Source organism: Oxyura jamaicensis, chromosome 2 (genome assembly GCF_011077185.1).
Source record: "Oxyura jamaicensis isolate SHBP4307 breed ruddy duck chromosome 2, BPBGC_Ojam_1.0, whole genome shotgun sequence".
Taxonomy (NCBI): domain Eukaryota; kingdom Metazoa; phylum Chordata; class Aves; order Anseriformes; family Anatidae; genus Oxyura; species Oxyura jamaicensis.
The window spans coordinates 144,258,630-144,272,743 of NC_048894.1; positions in this window are offsets into that span (position 1 = coordinate 144,258,630).

Below are 14,114 nucleotides of genomic sequence, written 5' to 3' on the forward strand. Positions count from 1 at the left end.
AGTCCTTTGCCATGTCTCCAAAAGAGGTCAGCATAAGATGCCAAGGGGAAAGAACCAGAACAGCTCAAGCAGGTGATCAAATTTCCCCACAGTAGTCCCCAAACACTGGCAGCCCGTGGGTTTGTGGCTTCTGATGCTGGGAGCAGTGCATCATTCCTCCCTCTGATGTCAGGGCTCCAGGAGATGTGACAAAGTTCAGCCTCCCTTGTTTTTTGGGGAAAAACACAGCTGTCTAAATGCTTAATTTGTAGCTGATGTCATCAGCTGTGATGATGTTTGTCCATGCCTGGCAGTTTCCCACCAGGCAGTTTCCACTCAGCTAACAAGCTGCTTCTAGAAAGGCAGGACAGCTCAAAATACAAGGGTACCACAAGCACTGTCACACCATTGTCTGCAGAGTAGTCACCAGACCCACCACTGCATCAGACCGATGCAAGAAGCCACCCCAAAAAGCCATTAATCACTGAGCTTGGCACAGAGGCTGCTTGAGCTACTTAATGCACAGCTAGCAAAAGAAGAGATAGCAGACCTTCCCTGCAGCTGTGGGCCTGCTTCCCAGTACTCAATGAATGGGCAAATTATTTATAAATCCTTGACCAATGGTATGGATTTTTTATTATTTTATTTATATATTTATTTTAGGATGGTAAGAATGGCTTGCTATTTATCTCTTGTACAAATGAATCTCGGTCTGCAAATGCAACATCTATGATTTTGTGTATCTATACACATGCAAAGAATCTTACCATATGTTGGAGAATCAACAGCAGAGTGCTGACTTCCACTAGTTTTATCCAGACACCAGTGTCTCTTTGTGGGATGTTGGTCTTTCATTCACTGATGACTTTTGTGAACTGACTATACATATAAGATTATAATTCATTCTGTCTGATTCTGACAGAAAGCTGAAGTTTTTAGCAAATTATTCAGGGTAAATAAGAAGCAGACCAATTTCCTCCTTCAAATTTCAGTTATTTTAAAGGTATTTATTAATATGGCTGTCTTCTGTTTGAATCATGTCCTGACCCTGGTAACTTGGCAACTGCATTAGTTATTTTATATTTGGCAGCTCACACTGCCTGCATGTTAAGAGGTTGAACAGATCTTCTTTTCTATAACCCATCTCATTTCCTAGTGCTGTTCTAATTGCTGCACACGTGGAGATGATTGCTCCCACCACTGATGGGAACATCACTATTACAAGGACTTTACACATTCCTTGTTGCTGATGCTGTGAATTTTGGAGGAAAACTACCAAAATACAAGGATTTGTTCATTTACAAAGCACACCCATATGTTCATGGCACTGTGTGACAGGAGGATGAGTAAGTCCAGTACTGTCCTCAGTTTGTGATTTAAATAGAGTGAAGGTTTTAAAGAGAAAATGAACAATAGAGAGGAAAAAATAATTAAAGAAAAAGAGACTAAAAATTAGTATCTTTCTCCAGTCCTGAGTAAACAATTGTCTTTTCCTCCAAATCACTCTCAAAACTCTTTTCAGGCCATCACCAGGAGAAATAATTATTTGTCAAATGCATATTTGATAAATCTCAGATCCACTTGTTTCTCTGTTAAGTGGTGTCGATAGTAGAATGGAGATTAACTGCCTGTAGCTAAGAATCATGCTAGAAGCAGCAACAAAATAAGAAGATCTTAATGTTCTAGGAAACGTGCAAGGTTAAATATCCTATTAACTATCAGGAGCAAATGGCTCTGCTATTAGTATTTAATCAAATGTGAGGAAGGAACTTGTAAGTATTGACTTTAAGATCTTCTCTAATAATTTGCTAGTTCTAAGAAATAGAAATATTTTCTTATTAAAATCAAAGTTATATCTACTAATATTGGATATTATCTAATATTACAGAAAATCTAATTATTTTCTGAATAATATCTACATAATCTCCTGACAGAAAGTTAGAAAGACTATTAAATGCTGTTATACCCACTCTGGAAATAATATAATTGAAGCAGACATGGAGAAGAAAAAAAAAAATCCAGACACATTACATTTGGACTCAGTGCTGTGTCTGTCCGCTTCATTGACCATAAATATTGAGATATGTTGTATTCTTTCAACCAACCTAGTCCTCATAGTCCATCCCCAGGTGTATGAAATCAAGCAGGGAAGGGAGGAAACCAGCATGGCTGAGCAATGACTTGCTGGTCGAACTGAGGTGTGAGAATGGGATGCCCAGGCAGGGGAAGCAGGGACATGTAGCCTGGGAAGAGAACAGGGATGCTGTCCGGGTGCGTAGGGTTGAGATCAGGAAAGCCACAGCACAGAATAACAAGAAGGGATGCTATGGGTACATTAGACAGAAAAGAAAGGCCGCCTCTGATAATCAGGAAAGGAGAATTGATAGCAACAGACATGAAGAAGGCTGTGGTACTCAACGATTTATTTGCCTCAGTCTCCACTGCTACAGGATTCCCAGGTCTCTTGTTTCCTTGAACCTGTAGATGGGGGCTGGGGGTGCAAATTCTCTCCTCCTGTAAGTGAAGAGCAGGGACCACAAGATGAAATGGAGTAGATATATGTCTATGGGGTCTGATGATATGCAGCACAGGGTCTAGCGGTTTTTGTCAGCTCAGCAGATGGTGGTTCCATCATCTTTGTAAAAACTATTCAAAAAACAAACCCCATCAAAACCCTTCAGTGTGCCATCACTGTTCTGTCCACCAATTCACAGTACAAGGCCATAAAAGAGGTCTGCATACAGCACAAGCCTATATGGAAATTTAATCTCAAGGGTTGTGCATACAACATGGCTTCATGAGCTTCTCAGGACAGCAAGAACCACCTCCTCTGCTGTTTCCATCTGCCAAGTTCTTACTGGATAGTGAAGTTTCTTGGGATTCAGGTGTACAATATTGCTGATTATTCTCTGGAGTTTGATTTCATTTCCATCACTCTTAAACTCAGTGGTATGATAACCCCAATTTTGGATGATATCCTTCTTTCCATTGATGACATCTTAACACTTTTTATCGTTTGCCAAGATCAGCACTGAAGTGATCTTCAATGGATACTTAGAGGCTCTCTCCTCCACCTGCTACCCACCCTTGTGACATTTTCAATTTATTGAAATCTTCCCTTCATCAATGTGTCGTACGACTACTAATCTTCAGCTTTTCTGTCTTTAAGTATTTATTTTATGGTATCCTACCAAAATTCTGAGTGAAGTTTAGGTAGATTAAATCTGCTGTTTTTCATTTGTTTTGAAAATTACTTACAATAGATATTAAAAACCAAACAACCAAACCAACCCAACCAAACAACCAAGCAACCAAACTAAAACACCACAGCTCTATTAAATTACACTAATATACTTTTGGTAAACTCAGGTTGTCCTACTTTTTTTCTCCTAATTATTCTTTCTAATAGAGTTTGTTCTAAAGCCTTGTCTACTTCCGTAACCCAGTAATCACTCAGATTAATTTTTCTCCACTTTATGTTTACTATGTTACTACAGTATAGTTACTAAATAAAGACATTACATGTAAAAAAAATATATCTGCACATATTGATCAAACAAGAAACTTAGCTACAGATTTATTTTTGTTTATAATCTCATTAAACTTAAACCAGGATGGCTGCTGGATGCACCTCCTCTCTCAGCATTTATTTAGAAACTATTTGATCACAGATTGCCTCAGCTTTCATAATGAAGATCAGTTCTGCCCTAATATTTATCATGGGAATGGCAACAGAATTAGGATCAAGGAAAAATTCAGGCTGGAAGAAACCTCAGGAAGTCTCTCATGCAGCTTCATGCTCAAAGCAGTGTCAGCTCTGAGGTCAGACCTGGTTTCTCAAGGATTTATCCAGTTGGATATTCCAGAAAACTCCCAAGGATGGAGACTGCACATGTATCAATAGATACATTCTTCAAGGTTAAGAATTATAGTCATGATAATGACTCAATATTTATCTGCCTACCTAATAATAATATAGAAATTTCCATCTCTATCCAAATCTGACCTGAAGGCAATTGAAGTCCCCCTGATCTCTATAAAATTTTCTTGCTCCAGCTACAAAATTACCTGAGAAGATTATTTCTTTTTTGTCATGCTTCTTCCAAGTGAATACAAGTGGATGATTATTCCAAGAATACAAGACAAACAGCTCTTACTTTTGAATGTTCAGCACTGTAGGTGAAATTATTAAAATAGCAGGGCTCCACTAGACTCAGGACACTGATAAATTTGCAAGATCAGTCTTCTTTCACCACATTTGCTTAAATGATGGTTATGTGGTGGTGACTGGGGTTCATATGAACACACATGAGTCACGACAAAATGAAGACAGAATAAGCAAGAATAGAATGAAAAGTAATAAAGATTTCTTAAAGTCCTCAGTAGCCATGGCATAGACAATGGAATATGTATATTTATTCTAACTTTGCATATCTGAGCAGGAATGCTTTCTTTAATGTAGATGATAGTTTGGCTGTAAGACAATCTAAGATCCTACCTGTCATATGAGATATTTTGGAGCACTCAAGAGACAAATACCCACGTGCCTTTATTTGAAATGTTGAGTATGAATGCTGCCCTTCAAAGGACACTTTATTCTGTCATAAATCAAGGACATGTACTCCTTGCAAGCAAGTAATCTTTTCCAGGCACCTCATTTTCATTTGGAAAACGTGTAAAATCACTGAGTTTAGATGCCTAAAAGGATCCCCAGAATGTCTAGCAAGCTAGGTCTTAAACATAGGTCCTCAGTTCTAACATGAAAACTTATTAAAAAATGCCAATAAATAAATAAATACCAGAAAATAAAGTGGAGATTAGACAGCAAGCTGTAATTGTAGAAAAAGTAGAAGCAGAACATAATCCCTTTTTGCTCAATTCTGTCATCTATTTTAGATCCTGTATGCACAATTTAACGTTGAAAATAGATGATAGAGAAATGGGTAGAGCGAAGCATATAAATCTTAAACAGAAATATAGTAAATAGAATGAGCAAGGAAATGGAGGCTTTAAAAATGAGTCAAGAGGAAATCATATAATGAAGTGTGTGATTGTATGCTTATATACATCAACACTCTCAGTGTGGGTGGTGAGTATGCATATTGTAAACATGCGTAGATATATCATATGTAAACAAAGACAGGTTAAATCAGCGCAAGGCATCTTAGCAACCAGTTCTGCCAGCTATTGTAAAAGGTTTCTCATCAGAATAAGTCATTGAAAATCCGACCTAGAAAGATGGGGGGTGAAAGAGGTTTCTTGGAAAGAAATACTAGCAGCAGTATCTAAGATTTTATCAAATATTAACACATCACTTGACACATAAGGATTAAATAATATCAAATATAGTACAGAAATTACTTTTTTTCCTCCTGATTTATTTTAGGAAAACATTTTTTTTTTCTTCATTAGTCTTCCTTTTTCCTATAATTCATTTACAAATTAGTACTTCAGAGATATTGTATCTATCATTTTCTTGTCCAAATTATTTGTACAATTCTCATTTAAAATTGGTGATTTGGGTTAGGGCCATAACTTGAATTATTCCTTACCTCAGGTTTCAATGAAGTGGCAAGATAATTCATTCTGAACATGAGCTCTGTAGAGTTCATTTCAATTTATTACTCATTTTAAGTGAACTAATCTAAATTAAAATCTCCTTGAATCAATACCTCATTTTTTTTCATAGAGTATTCTGACTATATCATACGAATCATTCATCTGCTCTTGTATCCGGCAAACCTGAAATGGCTTTGTGGTGGGCTTTTTTTTTTTTTTTTTTAACAAATGGACTTATACATATAAGGTAATAGGCATTACAGAAAAACTCTCCCCAGGCTGTCCACCTCTCAGGGCATCAGCTCTTTCTATATTCAACAGCCAGCATACCTTATCCATTTACCTTTGCATCATTACAGGATTATCTGATGTATAGCAAAACATTAACGAGGTACAGGATTACAGTTCTATAACCATCATGGAGAAGGATTAATTATTTACCATTTCAGCTTCCTATTTTAGTTACTGAAACAAATAACCAGCTTGCATTCCATGTAATCAACATCACTGTAATCATTCTGTGGATAATTTTTGGTGTTTGGGGGATGGACTGAAATAATTTTCTAATAATTTTCTAAACAGATTTTTTTTCTAACATTACATTTTTATGTGAAGGTAATGACAGAAAGCATGGAATTAAGTTTTTGTTCTGACAAAGGCCATAAAAAACTTTTAGAAGACTTAGTCACATCTTGTTCTTTTCATTATTCTATTATGTCCCACTTTTCATTATTCTATTATGTCCCACATAGTCTACAGTCAATTCATAAAATACAATAAAAAATCTTGTTTTATACATACTTGAATTGGCATACCTGCCTAAAATTGGTGCTAGAGATATTGTGTCTAGAATCCCAAATGTCCTTACATATTTCTTCCATTTTTCCTCTTCATTTCTTGTCCTTCTCGGCTATACTAATGATTTTTCAAGTGCAAAATATATAAAAGAATATTTCAAAATGCTCTTATTCAGCAAAGCACTTCAGCATGTACCTACTTCTAAATATATGGATGGTTTCTCTTGAAGTCTTTTGGACTTACATGCTAAAATATCTTTGTGATTTTGGTCTCAGTGTTACAGAGAGATCGATACTCTGTGCATCAGTAGCACTCTTCAGCATATGCTTAATTCTAAGCCAAGCATAGTTCTACTTTAATCCCTAAAACCAAGCATGTACTTAGAGAGCCCAGAGGAATCAGTTACTGATGTTACACCTACATTACTGCAACCACGCTTTCTCCCCATGTCTGGACACACTATAATGAGGTCTTGATGCTCTGGGTAAAAGCCAGCCACTTCCTTCCTACCATCTCAGACATCCCAGCAGGTGTTTTCTGAATGTTTAGGAGAAAAAAAACACAGTGCACATTACAATTTAAACCTAGATGCAACACTGAGTGTTGATCATGTTGCTGCAAGGAAATTTGTAGATATTAGAAGCAAAAAAGAGTCTATGAGACATGGCATGAATGGACAGGGCACATGGCCTGGTTATAAAATGCACAAGCCCTATTTAGTCCCTAACAGAGGCTCACAACTCACAACAGCATTCAAGGTCTAATTTTCTAAAATGCCTGTGTATAGCCCTGGATCAGGGTTTTCCTTTCAGAGTCACTGCTGTATGGTTGTGCTTGTGCCTTTAGAGCTGAGAACACAGACCACTGTAAATAGATGTGTGATTGTGTGGCTGCATTTCAAAATAGATCAGTTCAAAATAAATCTAAATAAAGTCTAAAGACTTTAGAACGTGCCTTTCATGTCCACAAAATGTTTTCACTCTGAGAAATTATTGCATTATTTAGCTTTAAAGTACCATGTACAAAAGCTCCTCTTTTAGATGGATCAGTTCAGTTTTGAGGTCTTCCCTTTCAGTCTAAGCTAAACCCTGCCATGGTGTTGGAGTATGTATGTCTTTAACTATACTCTGTGGTTATCTGGTTCACTTATTTTGTCAAAAGCACATGGGCAAAGAGACATACTTCTTACAGCCTTGTGGAAATTGTCTTGAAATGAAATATCAAGCTAATGATTCAATGATTCTTTTAAACCGACAGGTTTTACAAGAACAAATCTGGGTCTTTCAACACGTTCTTCCAGTCTTCCAACTCATCTTCCATACAGCCAACCTCCTCTACCTCCTATAGGGGAGAAAGTCTACTGGAGCCCAGAACAGAAGTATTTCCACGAGGCTCTCAAAGGCAGTTCCCCTATGTAATTGTTGTTACCCCTAACAACTCTCAAAAATGTGATAAGTGGCAACACTTAGCTGCGAATCAAGCTATATTTCAAATTCAGGGGGACAAAACTCAGGAAATGTATGATAAGCACCCTCTGTTTGTCCAAGGGTATAGACTAGACGCAAGACATGGTAGGCTTATTCCATCTCTAACTACTGTCATGCTGTAACTAGGGAAGTTAAATAAAGTGACATTAACACTTCTCTGACACAGCCCCTTCTTGATGCAGAGTAGAATGAGTCATGCTATGGACTTGACTCTGTCTCTGCTTTGGCATTAAGCTGAAGAGACTGAAATGATTTCAGACCTTTAACATAGCAATTGTGAATAAGGTCATATGAAAACAGCACATATCTCTGCTGATAGTTATGCTTGTTTTCTGAGTTTCTGCATGAAATTCCTGATGAATTTCTAATTCCCAAATGTCTCAGTAAAAGCACACAAAAACAAAAATAAGGTCCCATACTTATCAAAGTTGTGGTGAGATAATGAAAGGTGAAGACATATTACACTGTTCACACTGCATCAGTCTTTCAATAAAAAGGTATTTGCCATGCTGGGGACAAAGGAGGGAAGAGGTTGGATTTTCAGAAGATAAATCTACTTGAAATTGGCTTTGCTGAAAAATAATGACTATAGCATATCGCATACATTGTCACCAAGACCAGATTTCATAGGCATATAGGTATCTAATCTATACTACAAGAAATAAATGCTTATTTAGACAAACAGCAGATTCAGGCTGTTATGGAAAATTTACTTTTTTGAGAAAGAAGTCTGATCTAGATTTCTTTCCACATAAATAAAGTTGCATTAAATAGAATTTAACCTGGTAAGAAATTAAGCAAAACGTGTAAGCTTTTGTAATACTTAGAATCATAAAATCATAGAATGATTTGGGTTGGAAGGGACCTAAAAAATAATCTCTTTAAAACCATGTTGCCATGGGCAGGGACACCTAACACTAGATCAGGCTGAATGTTTGTTTCCAGCATTACAGCTAAATACTCTGAACAGCAGATGATTAAATACACTGTAGTTTCTTTCTGTGCTTCCATGACACAGATATTCACTGTTTTTGATAAACGCTTCTCAAAAACTCCTGGATTATCTGATATGAAAGATTTATGTATACTAAAGCAACGTATTAAGGAGAGCTGTTCTTGCGCGTGGGGGATCTGCAGACAGCCTGGGAAGGGCCTTGATTAAATTCAGAAAGCAGCTCTCTAAGGAATGGCATGGTAGGTTGCTGGAAAGGCAAGTTTAAGAATGTTTTTGGTCCTGTTTAGATGAATGAGTTGTGGCTCTTTGGGAATGGAAAAGTTTGAAGATGTCTTTATCTCTATGGAAATCACTTTCACTCTCCTTCACGAATGCATTACCAAAAGCTGTCAAACAGTGGCAACAAAAGTGCTCTACAAAGTAAGAAACTGTTTCTCCCTCATCTGGCCTGAGGTAAAAAGAAATGTCAATATACATGTAACTGCTAACTGAACCCTGAAAGGCTAGGAGCTCTGGTCTGGCAGCAAAATTAGTCTAGTTCAAAGCAGCAAATATGTTGTGGCCTTAATGCTTTAGGCAGACTTATTTATCAGCGATAGCGATAGGATCTCACAGAGGAGCTGGGCAGGAGTTCAAGAATCAGAGAGGAATTAACCATATTGCCTCATGTGAAACAGTGGCTTCTGAGGAGCGCTAGATAGGGATCAGTCGTCCTCCCCTAAATCTTTTGAAACCTGCCTTGTTTCCAGTTGACCACTAAATATGCCTGTTTGCCTGCTCTGTTTGTGAAAGGAGCATTAATTATTCTTTATAAATCATTAAGACAACAATATATGTTCTATTTCAGTTTTATTTTATTGCTATTAGAGCAAATCTCAAAAATAAAACTCTTCTACTGGTTGGCCTGGGAGCAATACCAGAGAACAGACCAAAATATTTGATCTGAGTCAAGTCTGGGTATGAGATTTCATTTGCACTAAGGATGGAGAAATATCATCAAATCCATGTTACAATGGAGTAAAGTTAAACCTTGATCTTTGATTTTGGATGCTGAATTCCCAAAGTAGTCACATAAGAGGTTTCAGCTCTCTTCTTAAAAAAAAAAAAAAAAAAAAGGCTGAGGGTGTAAACGCCATCTCACGTGCTCTGAGAAATTTCAGGTAAACCAAAAACTGATACTACCCTTTGAAAATTTGAAAATTACATCTTATGTGTCTGACCTCATAACTTTCCCAGAACTCATATATTTGTGCCGCATTTACTCCTTGGATGAGCGTGGCCTAGTTACTCCAGCAGATCTGTCCCATAAAGGACAAAGCCACACTGATAGTTCAAATGTACAGTTGGTGGTTGGACTGCCTTCTAGTCAAACTTAGGTAAACTTGACTTCAGTGGATTTCAGCCCTGTAGCAAAACTCCACAAAGACAGCCTGAATTTTTATCTCATACCAAATTCTAAAGCAAAGAGTTTGAGTTCTATTACTACTCTAGCTATACCAGCATTGTTAACAATCATTAAGATGTTATAAGGACATTATTTTTACATGCTTTTATAGGCAAGGCATGTGTTTTAACTGTATGAATAACACCAGCAGTCTAAAGCCTTATACTGTCTTCCAACGCCCAACATTCAGCATGCATCACAAGTCAGTAACGTGGGTAATTGCAGCCAGACTTGATTTCTTACACAAAGTGTCATGGGTAAAGAGCAACTTTTCCATCAATTTGATGATCACTCACTGATTGCTTTGTTATTGACAATTTGCCTTACAGATTATTTGGACTGTGTCACTTGATACCTGCATCCACTCCTGTATTTATGCAACTGAAATTGCTTAGGTACTGAGATGAAGATTTTTGATGGCTAGGATGCTTAAGGAATTGAAAATGAAGATAGAGTAAATATAAAAACACATTGTTTGTCCTTGAGAAATAGACAATATGTGCAAGTGACTGGCTAAATGCATGTCTTTGCTGTCTCTCATCTGTCTAAAGTAACATTTAAGTGGGATTGATATTAGTATAAATCTGGCTCTAGTTCTCACCTCTTACAGGATTTAGAGGATGTGTGTAGGCAATGAATACAGATTTTCAGGTGATTCTGTGATCTGCATAGTATTTTCACCCAAGAGGTTGTAGAGTTGGGATTACTCTCCTCGGGCAAAGACAGTAATGGAACCAACATCTCTAGATTGAATGTCCTGAACAAGGGCTCTCCAATGAATAGAAAGTATTACAATTCTTCTTCCTGTCATGTTTTATATGAAAAACTGATATTTTAATATTATCTGAGAAGGATTACCCAAGGCATTAGAATACCTTCTCTGTGGATCTTTGGGCCCTTATAGAATCATAGAATTATAGAATTATCTAGGTTGGAAAAGACCCTTAAGATCATCATGTCCAACCATCCACCTAACTACCAAGTTTACCACTAAACCATATCCCTCAGTGTCAGATCCACACATCTATAAATACCTCCTAGGATGGCAACTCCACCACTTCCCTGAGCAGCCTGTTCTAATGCAAACCACCCTCTCTGTGAAGAAATTATTCCTCATATCCAATCAAAACCTGTCCTAGTGCAGCTGGAGGGCATTTCCTCACATCCTATCACTTGTCACCTGAGAAAAGAGACTAACACTCTCTGCACTACAACCTCCTTCCGGGTAGCTATAGGGAGCGATGAGATCTGCCCTAAGTCTCCTTTTCTCTAGACTAAACTACCCCAGTTCCCTCAGCCACCCCTCATATGTCTTATTTTGTGGTCCCTTCACCAGCTTTGCCGCACTCCTCTGAACGCATTTAGCAAATCTTATCATAGAATCTTATAGAATAATTTAGGTTGGAAAAGACCTTTAAAATCAAGTCCAACCATTAACTTAGCATTGCCAATATTAATACTGCTATTTGTATACAGTCTCCCCCCACAATGAATATATTTGCTTATCATACTGTTTACATTAGTAAAAAATAAAGCTAGCTGCAAAAAGCTACTTTAGCAACTCACGCAAAAGCACGAATGGGACATGCGCAGCTCAGCAATGTCCTTGTAGAAAGCTGCACCACTCTGGTTGAGCAGTGCAAGTCCTGGTCTGGTCATGTCCCCTCCTCTGGGTCTGTCTGTTGCATGTCTCCCTGACAGCCAGGAGACACCCCTCCTGGGCCAACCATGCCACCTACTCCATTGTGATGTGTGACACCGTCAGTGTTCTGCCCACTGTGATATGGCCACCACATCACCAGGGTGATGCCAGGAGCTGGTGGCATCCTGCTGTGACATGGCCAGCACATCACCAGGGCTGCTGTAGCACTGCAACATGGCTATCACCTTCCACCATTCAGGCAAGAAGAGATAATCACATAAAATAATGATAATCAACTGATAATGCTGGGCAGGAGAATTAAATAGCTGTAGCAGCAACTTAAAGAACAATATCTTTCTTGTCTTGATGGGCCCAAAACTGAACGCAGTATTCAAGGGACTCAAAACTCAATTCAGTGTCTCACCAGTGCTAAGTACAGAAGGACAATCCCTTCCCTAGCACTGCTGGCCACTCTATTTCTGATGCAGATCAGGATGCTCCTGGCCTTCTTGGCCATTTGGGTACACCGCTAGCTCATGGCTGTTGACCAGCACCTCCAGGTCCTTTTCTGCCAGGCAGCTTTCCAGCCTCTCTTCCCCAGGCCTATACAACCGTGTAAGGTTGTTATGACCCAAGTGCAGCACCTGACATTTAGCCTTGTTGAATAGCATACAATTGGACATGGCCCATCAATCTAGACTATCCAGACCCCTGAGCAGAGCCTTCCTACCCTCAAGCAGATGTGCACTCACATCTTACCTGGTGCCATCTGCAAACTTACTGAGGGTGCACTCAATTCCCTCATCAAGATCACTGATGAAAATATTTAACAAAATTGGCCCTGATCCTGAGCCCTGTGGAAGACCACTTGTGACCAGCTGCCAACTAGATTCAGCTCCATTCACAATGACCCTTTGGGCCTAGCATTTTTTTACCCAATGTACAGTACAGCTGTCCAAGACATGGGCAGCCAGTTTCTCCAGGAGAGTGCTGCACTGAGTAGCACTGTCCACCATGTAGCACCACTAGCTCTAAGTGTAGAAATACCAGGAAAAAGACATTGAGGTCCCTGAGAGACCTTACAAATCAGTACCCCCTGATACTTTGGTGCACAGGGAGGTTCTGAAGGTATCGCACTTTCTGTGGAAGTTGGGTGGGAATTTAGTTTCTAGCTGTTTTTCACCTGAAATGTTTGTTGTAGTTCCTCGTGATAATTTTCCTTCCAGGCCAGCAGTTTCTCCCCTTTTATGGGAAGAACTCAGGAAATGTCTGTACCCATAATTCTCAACCTTTTATTATTTCCCAAGTTGCCACCCAAACTAATGATGAAAAAGGCAGCTAAAATTTATGGTATGCCGAAGGCCCATCTGTGGGAAGCTAATTGTTTTTCCTAAACCACTTCCATATTTATTTTCTTTTTCATCATCTCTGTAACTGTGTTTGAACCAGAGGCCACAGCAATCATGGCAACCACCCACACTGACAGCACATGCTTTTATTTTTCTTGGCAACAATTATTTATCCAGCTTGTCAAGTTGCTGATGACATTGAAATAGCATCTGTTTCACACTGTCTGCATCACTTACTGCAGAAAGACATGGTTCTCTGGCCCGTTTTATTGATTCTTGTGACGTTTCCCTCTATTTAAGTTTTCTGTTCTTGGCATTTTTTTTCTTTCTCTCGGCCTTGGCTTGTTAACTGTGTCCTTGTTCATTTTATTGGTTTATTTGCTGCTGCTAAGGAACAATTTCATTCTCACAGTGAGCCCTTTCCAAAGATCAGTCTCCAAATCTTTCCATTGTTCCCTGAGCTGTCCTGGAGCTGTGCAATCCACACATACTCTCTGGAGCAAGCTTTACTTGCTCTGCAACACTTCTGTGACAAAATACACTTGGAAATCAGTATAAGACTACTGTGCAATAGGTAAAATAGTTGCAAAAAGAGACAGTAAGCCCGGCATGCCTGACACCTCAGGTGGCTCTGCTGAAGGCTGTGACTCTCGGAAACATCACAGTAACGACCACCTCATGTTCCAGCTGTCCCTAGGAAAGCGAGAGTGTTGTTTAGACATCAAAGTTCTCATCTGCTAGAGGCAGCTCAGTTCAGATAATAAATAGAAAAAGATAAAAAATAGAATCATAGAATATCCTGAGTTGGAAGGGGCCCAGAAGAATCATCGAGTCCAACGAATCATTGGCTCCAAGGAGTTACTCCATAACACAAATCTTATTTCATTTCTAAGACCTTTCA